The sequence below is a fragment of the Protopterus annectens genome, chromosome 8.part0 (genome assembly GCF_019279795.1).
Source record: "Protopterus annectens isolate FY-2018-M chromosome 8.part0, PAN1.0, whole genome shotgun sequence".
NCBI classification, from domain to species: domain Eukaryota; kingdom Metazoa; phylum Chordata; order Ceratodontiformes; family Protopteridae; genus Protopterus; species Protopterus annectens.
In genome coordinates, this window is record NC_056741.1 from 1,510,050,982 (window position 1) to 1,510,075,307 (window position 24,326).

The 24,326-nt window shown below is 43.0% G+C and overlaps 1 protein-coding gene across 1 annotated transcript in view; it reads left to right on the forward strand.

The window, feature by feature from the left end:
• The first annotated feature begins 1,775 nt into the window (after window positions 1-1,775).
• Window positions 1,776-24,326, forward strand: part of ARHGAP32 (Rho GTPase activating protein 32) — a 3,207,216-nt gene continuing 3,184,665 nt past the window's right edge. The window contains exon 1 of the mRNA XM_044081098.1: window positions 1,776-2,379. The gene's annotated coding sequence lies outside the window, so the exon portion shown is untranslated. The remainder of the gene's footprint in view (window positions 2,380-24,326) is intronic.

The window sequence follows — 24,326 nt, forward strand, 5'->3', positions numbered from 1 at the left end:
GAACAATACATATAAAATAATGCTCAGAAAGAGGAATGAGATTTAAGGGAAGACAGGAATTAAGCAATTTATGATATAGTTAACATTAATTGTTAGAAAGAAAACATATATAATGTATAATGCATGAAAATGTAAGATATTAATGTGGTTTATTTTCTTTCTACTGGTGTATGTCAACTTGTATCTTAAGTGATATGTTAATAAAGGTGTTTAAAAAAAGAACTTTCAAGAATGCCAAAACTAATGGGACAAAGGATCAAAAATCAGAAACATTTTTAATATTACTCTAATTCACTTAAAGTTAGTATAACAACAAGCTTTGTATCACCCTGTATTTTCTGAGCACAAAGTATACAAATGTCTCCAGTTATTGACTCACTATAACTCTCATGAATTTTTCCAGAAAATCAAAAATTGTAGGAGGAATAGAATAAAAAATAAGAGGCAAAATCGGGGAGATTTGAGAGGTATGCTAATTACCATCTGGGTTGCTCTATCATTTCCTGGTTGCCCAAGTCTAGCATTATTAATTACAGTTCATAATAGTATTTTGTTTACCTTTAATGTTAGTTAATATGGGGCTTTTCAGAAAATGTGCCCTGGTAGACTGCCTTGTGACTAAAACACAAACCTAAATACTGTAAATACAGGACAGATCATTCCTCATGTCTTTCACTCCACTCTTTTAGTCTGAAATGAGTTCTTCAAGAAACACTGTATTGCTGCAGCCCTGTAGCAATTAACGGCTCTTGATTTTTAAGAACATTATACATTTTTGTGTTAAAAAAGTTATGTTTGCTTATTAACATATGTATTTATTAGATACAAAATAGACCGTATTTAATATGCTAATGAGAACCATTAAAGCACTGTTTTGCCTTCTTTGTGTCGCGATTCTTATTTTAAATTCCACCTGGTCTATCAGTCAATCACCATAGCTCTCAACCTTCCATCTACAAAATGAGGAACACTATCCCTTATAATGTTGAACATATGGGCAAACACATACTCAGGTATTACTAACGCCATCAACTAAGAAGTTCATAGGATGGTCAAATTATGCTGGTTTTACTTATAAAAATATCTTTAAATTAATTAATGTGATTTGTTTCTATTTACCATTGATATTAGTAAAAAAATCCTAACACTGAACAGACCATTTTCGATGTGGAACTTAGAGGAATATGAACTTTTTAAGACCCCCAAATGAGGCACGATCCTCGTAATGAGGTACGCATGAGGCTTATGCAAGCGGCTTATAAAAGGTGTGTGTTGAGCAAGGCGATTGACAACATTGGCACATTTAACTATGACGTCATACCATCGCATCTCAGAGTTACAAGTAATACCACTATCCATTGAAAACCATTCCGGGCAGAGAGCTTTTTTTTTTTTGAAAAAATGTGTCTTAATATACTAGACTCTACATGCCAAGTGATAATGATTTTTCCAGGTTTAGTCTGATTTTTTTAAGTATATGTAGTCTTATATCTAACTTTATTTAGGAAGAGCAAGGCTATGGTGGAGGGTTGCTGTCTTAGCGCTGTGCTTGAATTTGTGGATATACAATTCCCAGATCTTGCGACGACTCCACGCCACCTAGAATACAGTAGTAAGTTCCCCATCACTAAATCAATCTTCAAAGCTTATTGTAGGGAAAAACAGCAATTGGATGATAACCCCCGCCCCATCAGATAACCTTTTGTACACCTCATTACGTCATATAGACGCTGACTCACTACCTGGACGTGCTCCGCCTCGTGTTTGGACGAGAACGCGCTTGGAGTGTGTTACATACAACATGAACGTGCGTATTCCCTGGGTAGGTGGGAGTGCTTTTCTTATTCTGGAGTACTGGGTTTGCGTCCCTTTTTATTAACTCCCACTCGAAAAAAAATTCTCATAGACTGCTGAAGATAAGGAATGAAGGTATTCTGTGGTGTGACCGCAGTTTCAACAGTCGAGAGTGGCTTCATTTTAATAAACAGAGATGAGTTTTCTTTTCCCGATTTTTTTTTTTTTTGGATTTTGCCAGGCACCTCGTGACCGCATTAAACAGAAAATAGATTTAAAAGATTATATTTATCTGTTGCTTGGTGAGTGCTGTTAGCCCGGAGAAGTGTGCGAACGTAACTGCTACTTTATTTTCAACGCAGTGGGAAAAGGTTTCACAGCCGGACCATCTCGTACAGAGTCGGGGACACCGCACGCTGATATGGGAGCTCTCCACTTCATCGCGTGAGCCTTTCTCAGAGCTGTGACAATCTCCTCTTGCTCTCTGCCCTTGTGATTTTGTAATCTGACTGTTGGATATGTAGACCGGGGGTCGGAAGAGTAACGTCGGCTCCTTACGAAGTCCTACGAGTGAGTCAGACTGAGGTAATTGTTTTATTGTACTTTAAGCGTAAGCTGTTCCAGTTAGTGTTGTTTCGGGTGAGATGTAGGTTATCAACTTTTATTCATTATTGTTTGGTTGTCGGGAAGCATCATCACTGGACTACAGGTCTGAACATGCTGCGTTGTCTATATTTATTTCTCAGTTTTTTTGTTTCTTAAGTTAAACACATACACTGCAAAGGTGTAATAGTAGAAGAGAATAACACTTATGCCCTTTTGCCAAAACCCACGGGGCCGGAAATGGGGAATGTGTTTTAGATGCTGCAGACGATCGGTAATATGACCCTTGTATTCCATTTACTGTACTTTGAAATTGAAGGCGATGCGAAGTAGAACAGACTGGACCTATTGCTATTGCATGGCAAAGGTGTTGCAGGCTAGCAGTGGTGTTTTTGTGTGTGGCGCAGTTGGGATAAAAGGACTTATTTTAGGTACAGACATTCTAGAAAAAGACCGGTTCAGTAAGGATGTTGTCAGCGGATTTGGACGTGTCTGCTTTCTGCAGTCATATTTCACTCATACAGTAAGCTTCTGCATTACTGTTATTAATCAGGAATTTGCACTGCTGTGCTTTGTAATTCTTAGGTTGACCCCGTTTTGTAATAGATTTGCCCTGTAGCATTACCCCCATCTTCACGACGATTAATAATTGCTACTGCACCCCGTATCTTAAGACAGTTTACCCTTTGGATGTACAGCAGAACTGTTTGCATGACTGCCTTCCTTAATCTTTTAATAGAACCGTTGTGTTATTAAATGAGATGTGTAGCACTTGTGTTCTTTTCCCTTAGTTACCTTAGCAGCCCTGTTTTTTGCAATACAGATGGAAGCACACGATAATAGATTGGGGTGAGCTCGGTATAGTTCACAGTGAATGTAGCACAACTGTTTATACACATTTTTATGTGCCCCGTTGCAGCGCTAGTTACATATGTAGTAGGTGTGAATCCTCAATCTGTGACCTCATTCTTGTTGCTCTGTCACTGTCTGGATGTTTTCTGGTGCTCAGTTCTGCCTCAACACACATCTCTCCCGAACGTGTGTACTGTACATTTTTGCAGTAGTTGCAATTTTTGCATGGTATTGATTTTGAGGATAATTTTGTGCTTTATTGATTTTGGTGTATTAATATTTTATGTTGCATCTGAGCATTTGCATTTCAGCTGTGATCCTGTAGTTTTGTTGACATTTTATTTTACATTTGTTTACTGGGAAAGTCCGACTGGACAAAAGTTCTTTCTCAGCAGAGGCCTGGGGAGAAAAGCCCCAAGTAATTGAACAAGCTAAACATTTAGAGTGGTTTGGGGAGATGTGCTTATCCAGGGGTATTATATATGCATAGCTAAGATTTAAATAGAAGTAGTTTATGTATCTTTTTAAAGTGGATTGGGTTGGTAGTATTGTTTATGTTTGAAGTGAGTTTTATTCCAGATTTTGGTTATATAGTTAAGAGTAGGGGGAGTCACCGGCAGAATTGATGGTTTTAGCTGTAGTCAATAGTGTGTTGGGTTTTTTTTTTTTTTTAGCATGGATCTCCAGTCAGGAAAGTAAGGGAGTAGGAGATTTTTGGAGGGAAGGGGTCTTATCTGTGCGGTTTAGAATTGTATGGGCTGTGGAGAGTTGGTTGTACAGTAGAAGCTGGGGAAGTCCTAGCCAGTTAAGTTTCTTGAGTGTTGTGCAGTGGTGTGATCTAAATGGGGAGACTTTGGCAAATCTGGGAATTTTGTTATATCATGATTCTAGTTTAGCGAAGTCTGATTTCTTTAGATTGGTGAGGCATAGAGTAGAGTTGAAATGAGATGTTTGAGCAATAGTTGCTTTTGTATTTTTAGTGATAGATTCTTTGTTGCTGTATAGGGTGCCTAGTGTTTTGTGCACTTTTTTATTGTTTGTGCAATATGAAAATTGACTTGTTACTATTGTTAACTACTCACAGTAATTGGTGTGAGTCACTGGTGAGATGATGGTATTGTTTTTAAGAACAGAATATTGAAATAGAGTGAATGTGTGCCTTGTAGGTTGAAAAACTGAGTTTAGTTTTGTTAGGGGTTTAGGATTGGTGGAGAATTAGCCATTTCAACACCTTGTGTTGGGCTCTTGGGTTCTTCTCTCTCCTGTCTGCAAGAATAACATTTCTCAGCAGTCTTCAGCAGTCAGACTGGCTTCCTCAGCTGCTGATGGATGACTCGGTTGGGGTCAAATGTGGTACTTTGGACTGCTTATTGTCTTGCTATATCTTTGGCACTGTTTCTCAAGAAGATGGTAAGGACCTGGAGTTAGACACATCCTCTGCAGCTGTTGGGCTGCTGTTATTGGGTAAGGGAGAACCAACATTGACTGATTCCAGTGATCCTAGCCCCATCCAACACATCTTCCTCAGAACAGTATGGATACATAACTTACTCCTGCTGGTCTGACTTCCATATTTCCTAGAAAGACAAAAACTTACCAGAGACTATCCAAGCTCTGTCTGCTCTTCAGCTTATGGTGGTTGAACCTGCAGTGGCCATTTATTGTACCTCAGACCACTTATTTAACTCTCCGGTGTCCTCTGGTGCAGTCCTCTCTGCCATCATGAACTGAGTCAGCCCCGTCCTGTAGTTGTTCTAGGGGATGGTACTGGATTGTTCTATGGACACATTTGTCTCCTAACTCTGTTACAAGATACTGGTTAAGGTAAAACAAAAGGCTAAACATTGTACATTTGAAGACACTATAGGCAATGATGATTTTCTTACTTTAGCTAAGAAACTTACAGTTGGTCAGTCCTGGTAAAAAGCCTTCGGTACACAGTTAGCAAGTCACTTGAAAGATCCCTGAGGACAACTGATCTTCAAACTTCCTTGAGCTAATTTCTTTTCCTTATTGTTGCCAGGATGAATGAGTTTGTTTTATTGGGGAAGTAATGGTTGTTCCCACTATTTTGAGGATATTTTATAGTGCGTGATAATGTTTTTGCCTCATTCTGTGCCTTTTCCTTCGCTAGTGGTAGCCTTGGAGAAGGCATATTATACCGTCTGTAACAATCATTGTTCCCAATCTTAAGTTCCCATAGACTAAGATTACAACTTTTAAGATAACAAACACTTGTTTTCTCTGTAGTTCCGTCCCTTGTAAATATAAAAGGGATGGCTTTTGGTACAGCTTTGGTACTACGTTTTTTTTAGTCTCCGACTTAACTGTTCCGTATGTGGAAACTCGTGTCTACCTCTCTCTCCCACGGTTTTGACTTATCTCTAGCATCTGTGAGCCGTACAGGTATGTATGGTTGTGCAGATATTGGGTGTAGGACCTGTAATGCTGCTACTTGAGGAGGTGTGCTTAGGCATGAATTCAAAAGCCTTTTTAAAAAGTCTGAATTTTTGAGTTTAGTTTTAGAGCAAAAGGTTTTATTTGGCCCACCTATTAATTAGATCCACCAATAATTTTATGAAAAGTGGAATTCAGTTTAGGCAGTTTTATAAGGTTTTTCACCACCCCCCTTTCAAATCTCCCAGATCCTTGTTCACGCCCAAGAAACCAATAGAGGTGTCAGAAGGGAACAATAACAAACGGGAACCTTTCTCCACACCCCACGACCTCTCCTGCTTTAATTTTGTAAAGCCTGTCTCAATAAATGGCTCTAGTTATTCCCTTTGTGCAACAGATTGTCACAGAGTCATGGGTGTTAAAGGTGGTTGAGGAGGGATAATTAGCACTGGATATAAAAATCTCCTTTCGGTTGAGTTGCTCCTTATTCTCTGAACCAAACAATTTTTTTTCTTCAGCTTCCCTTAGGAGTCCTAGAACCGGTGCTGTTTATTCAATGGGTAGAGGCTTGTATACCAGAATGCTTCTGATGCCAAAGAAAGAGCTTTGTTGGAGACTGTTTAAAAATTTCTTTCATAATTCAGTGTCTCTGCATTATTACCCTTTTGTGTTTTTTGCTACTTCTAGAATATTTGCAAAGATTTAGCTCCAGCCTTAGCTGGGATCTGTAGATGTACATGTTAGGGGATGTACACCTGTACATGAACTGTGCTGAGTTGGTTGTGTTTAGTATGTTCTTGAAGGACAGAGTCACATCTCTAATTTTTGGAGCTCTCCCTCAGAATGTACTAAACACAACCAACCCAGCACAGTTAAAAAACCTGCTAAGGATCCATCTAAATGACAACTGGTTATGCCTTCTCACCAGGCTGAACTTGTCATTTCCCCTCCTCAGCCCACCCTCAAATTCTTTTCCCACTTACTACTCTGATGTATATGTAATTTTCGACAAAAATTATTGTATATTATTGCTTGTTATTTGGACAAACATTGTTGAATAGTATTCTATTGTATAGTATGCTTCTTCACGATCTGTATAATCTTGTACTGTTTTATGGGGAGCTTTTCTCCACGGGCTGCCTCTGAAAATGGCCAGCTAGCCCAGTTGGACTTCCCGGTAAACAAATGTTAAATAAATAAAAAATAAAATGTACAAATCTTCCAGTGAATGGAGGGTAGTTGAAGTCTCCTAGGAAAAAGTTTTTGGCCTACTGCATGGGGAGACTGCTAGTCAGGTAGGAGGTGTCAAGCAAGGAGGATATTGGGGGGGGGGGGTCCGATAAATAGGTATGCTGTGATAAGGGGTTTGTTAATGGTAAGCTGGATGTGCAGGAGTTCCAGGTGGTTCTGTCTAACAAGGCTGGAAGTGATGTGTTTTTTTCATGAATATAGAGATACCTTTAGGGCCTTCATCATGTACAGTGAGCTGGAATTGATGGTACATGTTAACAAGCGTAAAATGTTAGCTCTTTCGTTCTTTTACTGCAACTCCCTAGACCTTCATCAGCAAAGATTTTGAACCCCTGCACTAATGGGTGCTCTCGATTGTCTTGAAGCAGGTTTCTGTGACAAAGCAGTGCATGTAGGGAGTGAAGTTCTTTGTTGATGTTTCTAGCATCAGATTTTGTTTCAAGTTGGAAGCTTTTGTAAGAATGTTGCCTAAAGACACTACAGGGATTGACAAGGTTTAGGCAATATGCAAAAGCTTTGTAGAGTTAGTCCTAACTGCTTGGCCGGGAATGGCATGCACCTGTCAAAAAATGCTTGTACAACTGTATATTTTATTTATTTATTTTACATTTGTTGACCGGGATAGTCCGACTGGATACATGTCCATTTTCAGAGGAGGCCCGGGGAGAAAAGCTCCAAAGGATTTAATACAGAGAAAGAGACTTAAATACAACATAGTAAAGTACATTAATTTACAGTCATTGCCACATAAAGTACAGGACATGATATGCTTTACATCTGGAAGTTTTGCTTATGAAACATTAAGATTAATGTGACACTTAACTAAAAAAGAATTGTTAAAGATACATAGGTGTACCAGTGTTACTAGGTATTAATCAGGCCTGGTACAGGGGCAGAGCCAATGAGTTAAGTAGTACTGAGGGCTTTCTTAAATTTAGAAAGGGTAGTGTTTATTGTAATGTCTTGAGGTAGTGAGTTCCAAGCTTTGCCTGCAGAGTTGGCAAACGTGTAGTTCCCAGCTAAATTATTAGCTATAGCGGTTTGGACTACAATTCTAATGGATGATTGGAGTGAGGTCTGATGATATTACTTAAGGCAGGGGTATCGCCAGGTTGATTAAGAACTTTGAAGGCCACAATAAGTTGGTTGTACTGAATTTGCATTGATAGCTCTAGTCATCCAAGATTTGTTTAGGTTTGTGCAGTAATGTGTTCTGTAGAGCAGCCCAGTGGCAAATCTAGCTATGCTGTTATAACGGGCAAAAAGTCTGTTGGGTTCTGTTTTGTTTAAGTTTGCCAGTATTGAGGAGAGGCATAGAAGAGGGTGGAGAGGAGATGGGAGTGGGCAATAGCAGTCCTAGCTGGTGGGTTAGGAATGATTTTATTCTATATAGTGAGCCCAGTTTTTTATTGATGTTTTATTTACATGGATGTCAAATTTAAGATTATTATCTATGATTACCCTAAGTAGTTTTGTATGGATGTCTGGGGAGATATTAGTGCCATTTTTAGAGGTAATGGAGAAGGGGTATCATTGGCGATTTTTGCGTGGGAGAGAAAAATAGTTTCGTTATTAGGGTTTAGAAGAAAATGGTCAGCAAGCCACTTTTCAACCAGGTTGAAAGTTGATTGAGTACTTGCTTGAAGTTCATCCTGGGTGGTACCAGTGCAGATCAACGTAGAGTCATCTGCATACTGTAGACAGCTGGCCTTTGGACTGACGGTATAGAGATCGTTAATATATATGGAGAATAGCAGTGGACCCAGGATGGACCCCTGCGGGACACCTATGGTGTTGGAAAGGAGGTTAGATAGATTATTTTGCCATAGTACTGTGTGTTGTCTATTGTGTAGATAGGATTGGAACCATTGAAGGGAGTGGTGACCCAGGGACATGTTAGTCAGGGTGTGGATTAGCAGTTGATGGTTAACCGTATCGAAAGCTTTGGAAAGATCCAAGAATAGAGCTGAGGAGAGTTTATTGTGTCTGTTATGATAAATATCATTGGTGAAGGAGAGGAGGGCTGTGGTAGTGCTATGATGCGGTCTAAAACCGTGCTGAAATTTAGCTAGTAGATTATTCTGGGTTAGGAAGTGAAGAAGTTGTTTGTGGACATTTTTCCAGGATCTTAGCCAGTGGTGACATGATGGCTATGGGCCTTTAATTAGATAGTTCGGTGGAGTTCCTGCCCTTATGGAGAGGTATAATACGAGATATATCTTCCATGTTGAGGGAACTTTAGCTTCAGCCATGGACCGATTGATTAGGATGCAGATGGGGATTGCTATACTATCTGAGGCTTTTTTATAAATATTCGGCAGGGAGAAAGTCAGCGGCTAGGGTGGTTGGTTTCAGTTTTTTGATTAGTTTACAAATGAGAGAGGTGGAAACAGGTTGGAAGGTAAAGGGGGGTTGGATATTGGGGTTAATGTCCAGAGAGCTGTGAGGTTCAAAGGTAACTGGCTGGCTAGGGTTTGGATAGCATCCGTAAAGTAACTATTAAAGATGTTAGCAACATCCTGTGGAATACTATCGATTGCCACTGTATGTGTAGTGGTGGTTTGACTTGGATGTAATAGTTTGTTTATACCTGCCCAAAATTTGTGAGGATTATTTTTGTTTCTTTTCTGGAGATTCATATAGTAGTTTCTTTTATCCAGTAAGATGGATTTTTTTAGTCTCATTTCTTATTTGCCGAAACTTAATTTGATCTATAGGGATTTTTGTGGCACACCAGGTAGCCCATGCTTTAATCCTGATTGTGATTTTTGATTTAGTATTGTTAGAGGGCCATGGGGCCACTTTAGTTTTTGTCCTAGTGGAGCGAGCTGGCACATGGGAGTCCAGGATGGAGAGGAACATATTGTTGAAGTATGTGACAGCTTCATCAAGGGGTAGGCATTTTAGGGCGGACCAGTTGCAGGATTTGAGTTCATCCTGAAATGTTCTGGTATTGAAGTTTTTGTTATTTCGTATGGTTTTATAATTGGGCTGATGAGAGTTATGAGTTTTATGTTTACATATGTATGTAAGAAAGTGGTCACTCAGGTCATCGGGGATGGTCCCTGATGAATACATTTTGTGGGTGGCTATTGATAAGTATCCAGTCTAGTATACTGTCTCTTTGGTTACGTTTGCCTAGCCTGGTAGGGGTGGATATGACCTGGGTAAACCCATACAGGTTTACATGCGTGCTGGGAGACTGAGGAGCAGGTGTTCCAGTCGAAATTAAAATCTCCGAGAACTACGGTTTCTTGAGGGTAGTTGTCAGTTAGCTGTTGGAGGGTGTCCTCTAGTGTGTTAATGTTATTTCCTGGAGGAATGTACAAACGGACTATGTTTATGCTTTTATTTGTGTTTAATATGTAATTTGGTAGAGAGCATTTTAGCTGTATTGAACTGGGGTGGTTGAATGATGTCTAAGGTAACATCTAAGGTGGATTTGAAGAGGATAGCTGCACCCCCTCTTTCCTAGTTTGACGGTCGAGCCTAAGTATGTTATACCCTGGTGGTATGATTTCATTATTAGAGGTTCCAGGTTTCAGTTAGACACAGACTATCAGGGGATTGGGTTTCCAGGAGGCCATGTAGATTATGTATCTTATTGTTTATGCTCCTAATATTTAGGTGGCAGATGAGCAGGGAGTTGGGGGACCTTGTAATAGAAGGTGAATCATTAGTGTTATCTGGGTTAGAGGACCGGGGTTTGGGTGAATATCGCCATCTCTAGTATATTGAAGGTTTATGATTAGTTTCAGAAATTTGTAATTGAGTCTTTGGTAATGCTTAGATTTTGAGATAATGTATTTAGGTTGGATAGGTTGCTGTCTAAATGTGGAGACAGAGCTGGGTATGGGAGTTTCTATTGGGTGGACTGTTTTGTTTGACCAATCTGGGGAAGTTTGACATTTTGGGTAGTGATAACCAAGGTAAGGCTGATATTCATAACTGGAGAGGAAATATGTGATTAGCAGAAGGGTTTTGAGAGTGGAAACATTACTTTGCTTGACATAGTCGCTGTTTAGGTACTATATTAGATATAATTTCCTCCGTATAGGATGGAAGGAAGGTCAGAACCTATGAGGAGGTGTGATGGGCCTGGTTAATTTAAGCAGTAAAGAATGGATTGGATCAGAAAGGTAATATAGAGGAAATGATAGATAATAAAGGTGGGCAGGTACCAGGGAGAGCTAGAGTCCTGATTCGATCAGATTAGAGGTGGTGTGTTCTGTGGCTATAAAGTTAGATGTATTGGGGGCAAGGAGGGGTGTGGAGCGAGGGCAAGTGGAGCAGGGCCACACCGGACTCTCAGATCTTTGAGCCTGTAGTTTTATGCTTAGCATATGGTTTAGGTAAGGCTTTTTTTGTACCAATTAGACTTTAAATTATTAACCTTGGTCAGCTTCAGGTGGTAGGGAGATAGAGAACACTTTCTGATGGTTTCAAGATGTTATGTGATCCTATCTCGCCTACATTCTGAATGATGGGTTCGGAGCCGATCCTTCGGCTCCGACTCGGCACGCTTATGCCAAAGAGCGAAGTCTCTTATTGGCTGAGCTTCCTATATCCCAGGATGCACCACTGCCAGTCCCCCAGATCTCGTTTGCCGCTTCCCTGCGAAGACGTGGTCTCGAGCTGGCTGGGCTGAGTAGCTTTTATTAACTACTTTTTCTGTCAGTTTTTTGCTCTTTTATATCACAAAAGCTGTTTTAACAGCTATCGCTGCCTTTGTGTACGTTTGAGTGGTGAAATTGGTTGTGTGTGATTGGGTTGAGTTTGTTTCGGCCCCCCCTTACAATCCAGGGCCTTTTCGGTCAACCTTTGTAAACTTTAAGCTTTTAGTGCTTTAAAGTTCCCGGTCATTACAGCTAAGGTTGTGTTTTACACTATTACTGTAAACCTTTGGTTTTTTGTCACAAGCGAATCTCTAGTTGTTAAATTTCCTGTCAGAAGTTGTTTAACATCATGTCTCAAACCCCTAGGCCTTCGGGCTTTAAAAAATGTTCTAAATGTGCTTTTAAGATGTCTGTTACTGATGACCATCTACTTTGTGTATATTGTTTAGGGGCAAAGCACTTGCAGGAGTCATGCAGCGTATGTCACGCTTTTTCCTCAAGGGTCCTCCAGGAGAGGAAAAATAAATTGATTCTCAAGGGGTTAATTAAACCCTCTTTTGAAGAAGCCTTGTCTTCCTCTCCGCTCCTGCCAAAGAAAGGGCTTGGTTCCGACCAGTCCGTCGGATCCGACTGCCAAGAGACCTAGGCAGGCCTCTCCTTCGGCTCCAAAGACTTCGGAGCCGAGGTCGAACGGTCTGCCTCGATGCCTCCAGTATCGACTCCTCGGGCTTCGGAGCCGATGGCTGGGGCATCGAGGCGGGTCACCTTCGGCTCCACTGCTCGGAGCCGACAAGGGTCGCCGCTCAGACACTTCCTCCTCGGCGCCGAAGTCTACCTCGGCACCGATGGAATCTGGTGTGTGTGTTCCCTCGGCGCCGATTCTCATCGAGTCGCCGAGCCGGTCCCCTAGTCCCTTGGGGCCGAGGGAGAGGTCTTCTCGAACCCGTTCTGTTTCCTCTCGGTCTTGAGAATGTCGGATTCTGATATAGACAGGGTGCTCCAAAGACTGTTCCAGTCCCCAGTCTTCCAAAAATTTGTTTCGGTTCCGACCCAGTTGGCTTCGGAACCGATGACCATGACCCACCCCATTGCCATTCCTCCTCCGACTGCTTCGGCTCCGTTGGAGCAGGTGCTCTTGGAGCCGGTGGAGATCTCAGGGTCGGCTCCGACCCTTACTCCAACCCGGGCCCTCGGGTCCGAGTTTGGTACGCGGACTTCTTCGGCTGGACCCGAAGGTGATGTTTCGGGACCTATACTTTCGGTTCCGAGCCTCCCTCTCGGTGCTTCGGCTGCGGGACTTCCGTCTACTATCATGGCTCCGGAGACCGGACACTCCCAGGATTCTGGGGTCCGGCTTTCAGGGCCATGAGGAGTGCCTTGGCCAAATCCACAACGGCCATCTCTCCGGTTTTACCAGCACCTTCCCTGGGCGTGGAGACTGGGTCTTTGGCAGTTCCCCTGTCCGTAGCCAGCGGAGCCCCGAGGCCTGAGGTTACCCCAGTGGGGTTCCCTCCTCCTGAGGGTTCTTGAGTTGTCTTCAGAGGAACCCCAAGGAAGAGATCGTGCAAGAGGAAGCACGTGGACTCCCCCGAGTCTATTACATCGGACACTGATATGGATGATGCGGAGGGGTCCCCGTAGTCGTCCTCGGATGATGTCTCATTTGCAGACATCTTAGAGATCCTCAAACAACGAGGCGGCTGGATATCCAAACCCCCCTCTGCTGACGAATCAGTGCTCCTCAAGGCCTTTGGGGCTCAGCCCTCCGCCTCCTGGGTGTCTCCGCCCTTCGAGCTTCTGGATTTAGTTTGTCGAAGGGCGTGGGAACATCCAGATACCGTGGAACCAGTCCCTTCTCGTCCAAACAAATTTTTATCTGCTCCCCCCGAGAAGGAGTTCCTTACTAAAGGAGTGGCTGTAGATGCCATGGTGGTGGCATCTGCTACACAACAGGACGTGGCAGAGGCTTCAACGTCCATCCATCCTCCTAATAAGGAGTCTAGGAGCATGGATAGGTACGGGAAGCGCACCCTGACTTCAGCGGCCTTTACCTTAAGGTCTCTGAATTATTTGGCACATTTTACCAGGCTTCAGAGGGATCTGGTCAAGGAGTTGTCAGATTCCCTCTCGGGTAACCTACCTGAGCAGCTAGCCCAGTCCGTTAGCTCTCAGTTGGCTATCCTTACGTCAATTGCTAACTCGTCCATGAGGCTCATTTCCTATGCGGCCGAAGGGGCGGGTAGAGCGGCAGGCACAGGCGTGGCTCTCGTAGACAAGCCTGGCTCCGCTTGTGTCAGTTCGGAGGCCTTCAAGTCTTCCTTCACGACGCTCCCTTTGATGGGTCCTCATTGTTTGGACCCAAGATGAAAGACACCCTTACCGCTGTGAGCAAGAGGGAAAACGTTATCTGCCGTAGGGGCCCGTTATTCCACTCCCTTTCGGCCTTACCCCAAGGCCAAAGGAGGGGAAAATGTGGTTCGAAAATCTCGCAAGTTTTTCTCCCAACAGCAGGAAGATTCCCGCCCAGAGGCAGAGGGCGGGAAATTTTTCAGGAGACGCCGTCCCAGAGGCGGCAGAGGGCCCCGCAATTCTGGAGACCGCGAGTCCTTTCGTGGCTCTTCAGCCTCCCACACGACATGAGGGATTGCCCGGCTGTGTTGCTCGAGCCAGTCGGGTGTCCTTTTGCCAGGCACCTAGAAGCCTGGGACTCAACCACTCAGGACGCATGGGTGCTCCGGATAAATGCCGGAGGTTACACCATCCCATTCAAATACTCACCCCCTCCGTCCAAGAGAATCCCGGACCCACCACCCAGTCAAAGGGAAATAGCAGCCGCAGAAGCTTTAAAGCTGCTAGAAAAGGAGTCATCCAACCGGTCCCCACAGACCAGATCGGATCAGGAAATTACTCCAGGTTCTTTTAGTGCCAAAAGACAGGGGACCTGAGACCAATATTGGATCTCAGCAGACTAAACCAATCCGTCACGAAATCCAAATTCCGAATGGTCACGTTGCAATCCATTCTCCCGTTGTTGGAGAAGGATGTTTGGATGTGCTCCATAGACCTCAAGGACGCCTATTATCACATACCGATACATCAGGCGTCCAGAAGGTATCTGCGCTTCAGCCTGGGAGTCAGTCATTACCAATTTTGTGCGCTGCCCTTTGGTCTCACCACAGCCCCCAGGGTGTTCACCAAGTGTTTGGCAGTAGTGACGGCTCACCTGAGGAGTCTTGGATTCCAAGTGTTTCCCTATCTCGACGACTGGCTCCTGACTGCCACCACCAGGCATCTACTAATGGACAACCTCAAAGCCACCATCTCCCTGGGTGTTTCCCTAGGGATTACATTCAATTGGTCAAAGTCTGTCTTGCTGCCCTCTCAGCGCATAAAGTTTATAGGAGCAGAGATAGACTCAAGATTGATGCGTCTTTCTTCCTGCCGAAAGGATCCGAACTTTACAGGGCCAAGTTCAAGCTCTGATCTCGAGATCCAAAGCCCCAGCCAGGATGGTCCTACAGGTTCTAGGCTCAATGTCTGCCACGGTACTTTTAGTTCCTCTAGCAAGGTTACACATGAGGATTCTTCAGTGGCTCTTGTCAACTCAATGGTCCTTTCAGGATCTTCCCTCAATCACCACATCATGATTACGGAAATATGCAAAGGGACCTTCGCTGGTGGCTTCAAACATCCAACTTGGATCAGGGAAACCCCTTTGTTCTCCCCCCTCCAGTGGTTACCCTGACGACAGATGCCTCCCAGATAGGGTGGGGGGGGGCATTGTCTGGGCAGGCTAGTTCAGGGCTCCTGGCTTCCGGACGGAGCTCTTCTCCACATCAACGTGTTGGAGATGAGGGCTGTACTTCTATCCCTACAGGCCTTACACAAGTTTCTTCCTCAGGGCATCATCGCCATCCACACAGACAACATGTCGGTGGTTTGGTATCTGAACAAACAAGGAGTGACCAGATCGTATCCCCTTTGCAGAGAGGCCATGAGAGTGTGGGAATGGGCTGTAGCTACCAACCGTTTCTTGGTAGCGACCCACATCCCGGGAAAGTCAAATGTATTGGCGGACAAATTAAGCAGGACGATTCTCTCTCCTCACGAATGGTCTCTAAACCGCACAGTAGCAGCCCAGATTTTCAAGAGATGGGGGACGCCGTGCTGCGACCTATTTGCAACTCCACAAAACACCAAGTGCCAAAGGTTCTTCTCCTTGATTCCACATCAGGAAGTACCAGCCATGGATGCTCTAACACAACCTTGGCCCACAGGGCTACTTTATGCCTTTCCTCCAATACCACTCCTTCCCAAAGTTATTCAAAAAGCTTCTCAACTAGGGTCTTCAATGATTCTGATTGCCCCATACTGGCCTCGTCAGATATGGTTTCCTTACCTGAAAAAGCATGCAGTGGACGATCCGTGGACCTTAGACCTGATCCCGGATTTGCTAATCCATCAGTCGGGACATTGGCATCAGTCCCTTCAATCTCTAAAATTGACAGCTTGGCTCCTCCACTTCCAACCTTAGTTAGAAGTCACACACTAGACCCGGAAGTTGTTCACATTTTATATTCGGCCCACAAACCCACCACTAACAAATTGTACCTTAGTAAGTGGAAGAGGTTTGCTATTTGGGCTCAACTCAAGGGCTTAGACCCTATCACTGCTCCTGTCCCAGAGGTTTTGAAATTCTTAACATCCCTGTTTAATCAGGGATCTTCTGTCTCAACTATTAAAGTTCAACTAGCTGCTATCTCTAAATTCCATGAATCCACGGATCCTCCTTTGATGAGCAGCAGACTATGCAAAACATTCATTAAAGGTGCGAGTCTGTTAAGACCACCAGTTTTTCATCCTGCACCTCCGTGGGATCTTGATTTGGTGCTTCGCGCATTAACATCTCCCCCTTTTGAACCGGCTGCTACATGCAAATTAAAATATCTGTCTTGGAAAACGGCATTCTTAGTGGCTATTACTTGACAAGAAGAGTCTCAGAGCTTCAAGCCCTGTCTATTAAACCACCGTATTTGATTTTCCACAAAGATAGAGTATCACTCAGGCCTAATCCATCCTTTGTTCCAAAGGTCTGCTCTAGTTTCTGTCTTCAACAATCTCTAGAACTACCAGTTTTCTTTCCAAAATTCTCTAATGAAGCAGAATACACTCTCCATAAATTGGATGTTCACAGGCAATTACGTTTTTATTTAGACAGGACTCAGCAACTTCGTAAGTCAGACCAGTTGTTTGTGTCCTTCTCAGATAATAAATTGGGCCAAACCATCACAAAAGCTACAATCTCAAAATGGATCAGAGATTGCATAACTCAGGCCTATTCTTCTTGAATAAACATCTTACATCATCTATCAAAGCTCATTCTACCAGAGCTATGGCTACTTCTATAGCCTTTCATTCCAAGCTCGCTATATCGGAAATTTGTGCTGCGGCTACTTGGTCCAACCCGCACACTTTCATTTCCCACTACAAATTGGATGTGGCATCTAAAGGACGAGCATCATTTGGTTCCACGGTACTCAGGGGTGTTTTCCAGTGAGCCACCCAGGATTCAGGTGCTAGGGACGCTGTCCCATCATTCAGAATGTAGGCGAGATAGGATCACATAACATCTTTTAGTTATGTACTCACCATAACTTCAGATGTTTGGGATCCATCTCGCCTACATTCCTGATACCCACCCGCCTTCCCCCTGCCTTGCAGATCAGAAGAGATTGAACGGTTTTGAGCTCCACTGTTTTTATCTTGTTTCATCTGACGATGTTATATAAGCAGGGTATGCATGTGTGCATGTATGCGGACAAACTAGATCTGGGGGACTGGCAGTGGTGCATCCTGGGATATAGGAAGCTCAGCCAATAAAAGACTTCGCTCTTTGGCATAAGCGTGCCGAGTCGGAGCCGAAGGATCGGCTCCGAACCCATCATTCAGAATGTAGGCGAGATGGATCCCAAACATCTGAAGTTATGGTGAGTACATAACTAAAAGTTTTTTGTTAGAATGCAGTACAACACTTATTAATTACCTTCGCTTTCTTAGTAGTGGAGAGAACTATAGTTTAACCAAACTTGGTTTAGTTTTCAGGGGTTAGTTGGGTATAAAGGGGTAGCTGGGCTAAATATTAACTAAATGTGCTATAGACCCAGGTAAGCCACTGAGACATACATAGAGAAAATTAGGAGGTATTAACCTTGGCAGGACATTAGTCCAGGGAGCAGCTCAATGCAGCTATCCAGTTAATTTGTTAGAGTTCAACTTTCCAGCGTCCTTCTGACTTGCAGGACTGCTTTTTGGAGGGGATGTTCCATGAGGGCCAGGGCTGCCGTCCAGGTCTAAAAGCACTAGTTGTATATACATTCTAATGAGCAAACAGTGTAATATACAATTAAGCAGATTGTAATGTACAATATATACATTCGTTTCTAAAGTGGATCAGTCTCTTCTTGGTCCGGCATCGGTTGCTGTCACTTCTTCCCTGACGTCAGTGCATCAGGGGTATATAAGAGGCATCCAACGCCATTTTCTTCAGTCTTTCTTGCCACACGGTGCCCGAAGCAGAAGCAGTTCGCAAGTGCCGGTCGGCCGACACCTGAGATTTTCATTTCGAATTTCAGTCCGGAGTCTTCAATAAAGCTAAGTACCCCATTGGGGAACCTTTTCTTGCCTCAGTCCGATGTCAGAAAAAGTTAACAATTGCATTTCTTGTGGGAAGCAAATACCTCATAAGGACTTCCATTCTTATTGTATTCCTTGCCTAGGCCCAGACCACGACGTCACAGGTTGTCAGTTTTGTGCTAGGTTTAATAAACGAACTATCAAACGCCGTTTTGACTTCGCACGCCATTACTTTGGTAGGAAATTTAATTGTATCATGCCGTCGGGCAGCCGACGACCGGCATGCATAAGAAATGCAAGGATAAGGACAGGCAGCCTAGGAACAAGCCAGACTCCGATGCCTCTGCTGGGCCTGTCCTCCGGTTTTCAGTGAGGCGCCTACACAGCCCCTGACGACCGCAGAATTGGAACCCCAGACAGCTATGGAGTCTACTAGGCCGACGCAGCCATCTTCATTAGGCCCTTCCGACACTGGAGCCGAAGGAGACCCCGGTGCAATGGAAACACCTTCGGTTGCAGAAGGTGTCTTCAGACCGACTACACTCACCATTAAAGCTTATGCTAAGCTTAAAACTCCTTTAAAACCAAAAAAGACTGTACATCAGTCTACAGTTCAAGGCCCCATGCCTAAGAAACAGATACTTAAGATGGCTGAAGATTTGATTACCCTAATCAAATCTTCAGCCATCTTAAGCATCTGTTAAGATGGCTGAAGATTTGATTACCCTAATCAGGGGTTCCCATCCCCCTCCAGATAAAAGACCAAGACAAGAGGAGGATTGTGCTTCCTCTGACCAGGTTTCAATTTCCTCGGATTCTTCTGAGGAACAGGATTACACTTTTTTCCCCCTTATGAAGACTCTATTCCCTCAGCATCTCCCCCTGAAAACTACTCCTTTGGGGAAACTTTACATACCATGCGGGAACATTTCCACTGGGAAGGCCAGGACTACTCTGATTCTAAGAAAAGACTCAGAGAGTTCCTTTTACTACCCCAGCACAGACCACTTGCTATCCCTCCAGTTTTAGATATTGTGGATGATGTTTACTTGTAGTCTAGTCTAAATCCAGACTCTCTACCTCCTGCTCCAGCCAAACCAGACAGATTTATTTATTTCCAGTTTGATAACCGGGGAAGTCCACTGGGCCCGAAAGCCCGTTTTCAGTGGAGGCCCGGGGAGAAAAGCTCCATGATAATACATTACACACAAAAACACAGCAGAACAGATCTAAACTAATACACACAAAAACACACTCTGTTCTAATAGCATAATACTTTAACAATTTCCAAACAAGAATGAGGTGCATTGGGCACTATACATAAGAAAAAGATATATTAGTGCAACTTTGAATGTTAGTAAAGTAGAAAAGGAAAGGAAATTATAGATAGAGTTTGAATGCAAGAGCAGGGATGCATAGGAGAAACGAAGAAGAAGCAAAGAAATTAAAGGAGAGGTGTCAGAAGAGGATAGAAAAAGAACAGATAACTAATGTTCAGATTGTGGTTGAGTCCAGGAGACCACCTTGAGAAAAAAGTCAAAAGATTTAAGGTGAGAGTAAGCATAGCACTTGAAGGAAAATAAAGGGTTTATTCAGGGAGGAAGGAGGAGATAATGAAGAAGAGAGGGGAGCTAGGGAGAGTGACAGAAGAAGGGGAACCAGGGGGGGTGGGATGGAACTAGGATAAATTGAGATCTAGGTAGGAAGTATACAATTACATTTCCAATTTTGGAAAAGGTGAGAATGAAGAAGAGATTTAAAGTGTTCATAGTTTGTAGTGGCTCTTAGAAGGGAAGGAAGTGAGTTCCATTTTTTTGCTGTAGTATAGGAAAGTAGGAGTTGGCCAGGGGGTCGTTTGGGTTTGTAAACTGAAATAAGATTTTGGTGGCTAGATCTTAGGGGCCTTGGAGGATTGTATATGGTGAAGGTATTAGATAATGCTGGGCAAGCAGTGGGTTTAAAGATTAGTTTGTGTGCAGTAGTAAGTTGGAGGAAATTGAGTTGATTAGGGAGTTCTAGCCATTGAAGACTATGGAGGCAGATGCAGTGGTGTGTAGAAAGAGTGGAGTTAGTAGCGAATTTGGCAATTTTGTAGTAGCAACTTTCAAGTTTTGTGGAGATAGAAGTGGAGAGATTGGATAGAAGAGGAGCACCATACAGTAGAGAAGGGAGAAGGAAGGTAGTGGCGAGAGTTTGTCTTGAAGATGGAGTAAGAAAGTTTGCATTTCTATAAAGCATACAGAGCTTCTGATGAGTTTTCTTTATGTTTAGTTGAATATGATTATTAAATTTCAGGTGTTCATCAATGGTTACTCCGAGTAATTTAGCACTACTAACAACTTCTATTGAGGACTGGGAGAGGCTAGAAATTATGAAGGGTGACTTATCAGGAGTCAGAGCTTTTGAGGGGGAGAAGAGAATGATGTGGGATTTATTGGCATTGAGGGAAAGATGATTTTGAAGCATCCAATTTTCTATGGTTGTGAAGGCCAATTGGGTTTTGGCTTGGAGCTCGGGAAGGTTGGGCGCAGAGCAGATAACAGTGGAGTCATCTGCGTATTGTACTATTTGAGCAAGAGGAATATAAGAGTGGAGATCATTGATAAAGATGTTAAAGAGCAAAGGCCCGAGAATAGAACCCTGAGGGACTCCGGTAGGAATTTTGAGGTACCAGTATTCCATTTCACAGCTTGGGATCTATCAGAGAGATAACTTCTGAACCAAGAAAGAGAGTTGTGGGAGAGATTGAGGTTAGAGAGGTGGTTGAGAAGGAGAGTGTGGGATATAGTGTCAAGGCCTTAGAAAGGTCAAGAAGAACAGTGGAGACAATTTTTCCAGAGTCACGGGCTTGGTTGACAATTTCTAGGAAGGAATGAAGAGCGGTTATGGTACTGTGGCCAGGCGAAACCCATGTTGTGTGGGAGTGAGGAGATGGTTATCGAGAAGGTAGGGCATGAGTTGCTGGTGTATGCATTTTTCAAGAATGTTCGAGATTGGGGAAAGAATTGCTATTGGGAAGTTAGAGATGGTGTTATTTTTGCCTCCTTTATGGAGGGGCAGAATGTGGGCAGCTCTCCAAAGTTTGGGAACATAAGATTCTTGGATGGATCTATTGATGAGAATGCTGATAGGTATGGCGATGCCATTTGCTGCGAGCTTGAGAAAGAGTGATGGAATGTTGTCAGGGGCATTGGAGCATGGTTTGAGTTTGAAGAAGTTGTTTGATACTGGTGGTAGACACGGGATGTAGAATGAAAGTGGGAGGTGGGTTATGAGAGTTGGAGTGAGGGATGGGTGTAGAAGGATGCTTTGGGTTAGGGGTAGGGGTGGAAGAGGAGAAGGATTTAGTCAGTTCAGCTATTGAGCCAGTAAAAAACGAGTTAAAGAGAGTTGCTATTTCAGTGTCAGTCTTATTATTGTCTGGACAGGGATTGGATTTTGTACCTGGATGTAAGAGTGAATTGATGGAATTCCAGAATTTTTTGGGATTATTTGTGAGGGAGGACTGAAGGTTTGCCGTAGTAAGATTTCTTATCCTTTATAATAAGTTTTTTAGCAAGATTGCGGAGTTGCTTAAATTGCAGTAAAGAGGCTGGGTTTTTATTTTTGTTGTATAGTTTCCATGTTTTGTCCCTTTGTCGCATTAGAGTTTTAGTGTCTTTAGTTAGCCAAGGGGCAGAGTTGGACTTTATCCTTTTTGTACGGGGAGGGGCTTGGGAATCTAGGATTTTAAGGAAGGTAGTATTGAAGAGTTCTAGGGCTTCATCTAGGGGAAGAGTGTTTAGTGAATCCCAGTTTGTTAGTTGAAGGGTTTCTGAAAATACTGAAGGATTAAAATTAGTTAGGTTGCGAGAGTGGGCATATTGTTGTTGGTGTGGGAGCTGTTGGGTTTTTCGGTTAATAAAGGCTGGGAGATGATCACTTAATGAATCTGGTAAGGTACCTGAGTTGGAGATATTGTTAGGGTGGCTGACTAGGATCCAGTCCAAGATGGACCCTGGAGGGTTGGTTTTGTTAGGTCTGGTAATGTTTATTAGTTGAGTAAAATTATAAAGATTGATAGACTGAAGGGGAATATTGTTATTAATATTATTCCAATCAATGTTTACATCACCTAGAATGAAAGTTTCCTGTTTAATATTGTTTGAGGCCCAACAGAGAATATTCTCTAGGGTGGAGGAGTTGTCTCCAGGAGGGATATAGATGGTTATAATACAGATACTTTTGAAGTTGTTTATTTTGAGGATTCCTATGACTAGTTCTGCATTATTAAAGTTGGGAATGGTATTTTGGTATGGGCTAAGATTTAGCAGGCAGTTGTAGACTAAGGCTACACCACCACCTTTTTTGTTTAGGCGATCGGACCTGAGTGCTTGGTAGCCAGGTGGTAAAATTTCAGAGTTACTAGTTTGAGGTTTTAGCCAGGTTTCTGTTACTGCTACTATGTCAGGTTCAGTTATATTTAGCCAGGCATGAAAGTTTGTTATTTTGTTATTAATACTCTGGGTATTAATGGTAATAAATTTAAGGTATTTATTATTGTGCCTATTTGTGGGGGTAGTGGGAGAGAGAATGTTAGTTGGTGTTGGCCCAGGGTTAGGATGGACATCTCCTGCAAGAGCAAGACAAGAGAAGAAGTAGAGGAGTTGAAACCTAGAATTGCAGAGTAAAGTAAAAGGGAGATGTAATTTACATTTGAAAGTGGGAGACTTTTTGTAGAGTGTATGGTGTTTTAGTTTAAAGTAATGAAATGGATTTGGTTGAAGGAGGGAGGGATATCAAATAAAATGGAGGGATGAAGGATGTGGAAGGGAGATAGTGGAGGATGAGTGGGGTGAAAAGAGGCGGGTAGTGTGGTATTGGAATAAGAAGATGCATTATACAGAATGGTGAGAATGAAAAGACATGTAAATGAGGTGAGATAGTGTGGAGGAGTCATGGAGGAGTAGTGTAGGATAGATATTGGAAGATAGGGTAGTGGTAGGCTATTTAACAGCAGGAAATAGCTGTGTGGAAGGAAACAGTTCAATAATGATCCAGTTAACTGTCAACAGTAATGAAATAGCAGCAAACTCAGCGTGAGCAATAAAAGTACAAACAATTCTATAGCAGATATCTCAGTAAGTAGAAGTGTGAGTGCAACAAAGAAAATGTAATGCAATAGTCAACCAAATAAGATCAGTAAAAATGCAAAACAGTACAACAACAAAAAATGAGACAACTCAGAAATGTGTAGTATGTGTAAATAAAGTAAATACAAACAGGGAAAAAGCTGGTTCTTTGACAGGAACACCCTTACAGAGCAGTGGGTACTTAGCAGATTGATCAAAAATAGACCTAGAAGGAATAAAGGAGTCCATCGACAGGGTCAAGATGCTGTGCTTTGTGCAGCTAGTCTGAATCCTGATGTAACAAAAGGGGGACGGGGTGCAATCACCTCTCTGGTTCCATCTCTCTTGGGTGTGTTGCAAGTATATAAAGTCATACCTCTCAACCTCACAGTGCAAGAAATCAGGGTTCTGTTAAAGGCAGAGGAAGAAGGCACTGATTTTCTTTGGGTGGAATATCCAGGTTATGGCAAGTCATTCTTCATTTCCATATACTGATTCTCAAAAAGCATTCGATAATCTTTGGGGGTCATTTGCTTGGCAAGTCCATGAGTACAATGAATGGCTGCAGCCAAGCTGGTGCCTTTTGACCTTCCTGGTATTTAAGCCAAGTTTTGGTTATTAATATCAAATTGTTTTCAATATAATATAAAATACCAGACTCCAGATATCTACTACATACGGTAGCATTGTCGCCTCATAACAAGACGTTGTCCCGTTCGATTCTCAGCTAGAGCGTCCGACAGCAAGGCACGTTGTAGTCAGGGCCTATGATGCAGCCCGTCTTCAGTAAATGGCACTACACAAAAAACGAACTCTGGTAAATCTGATTGCTGGCAATCACAAATTAGTTTTGGGAGAGTTACAAGCTAAAGTCAAGTTTCTCTAAAACGTACACCAAGCAAGCTCTTAAAAGTGACAGTCTTTGTCCTTACCAGCATCCAGTTTAGCAATCTGCGGCAACCGGTACGAACTAACCAGCACATCCAGAGACAGCGAGACTGTGACTTGCCACAGAAATAAAATACTGGCTAGATATCCACTTCTGGGAGTGTGACTGCTGCCACTTCGG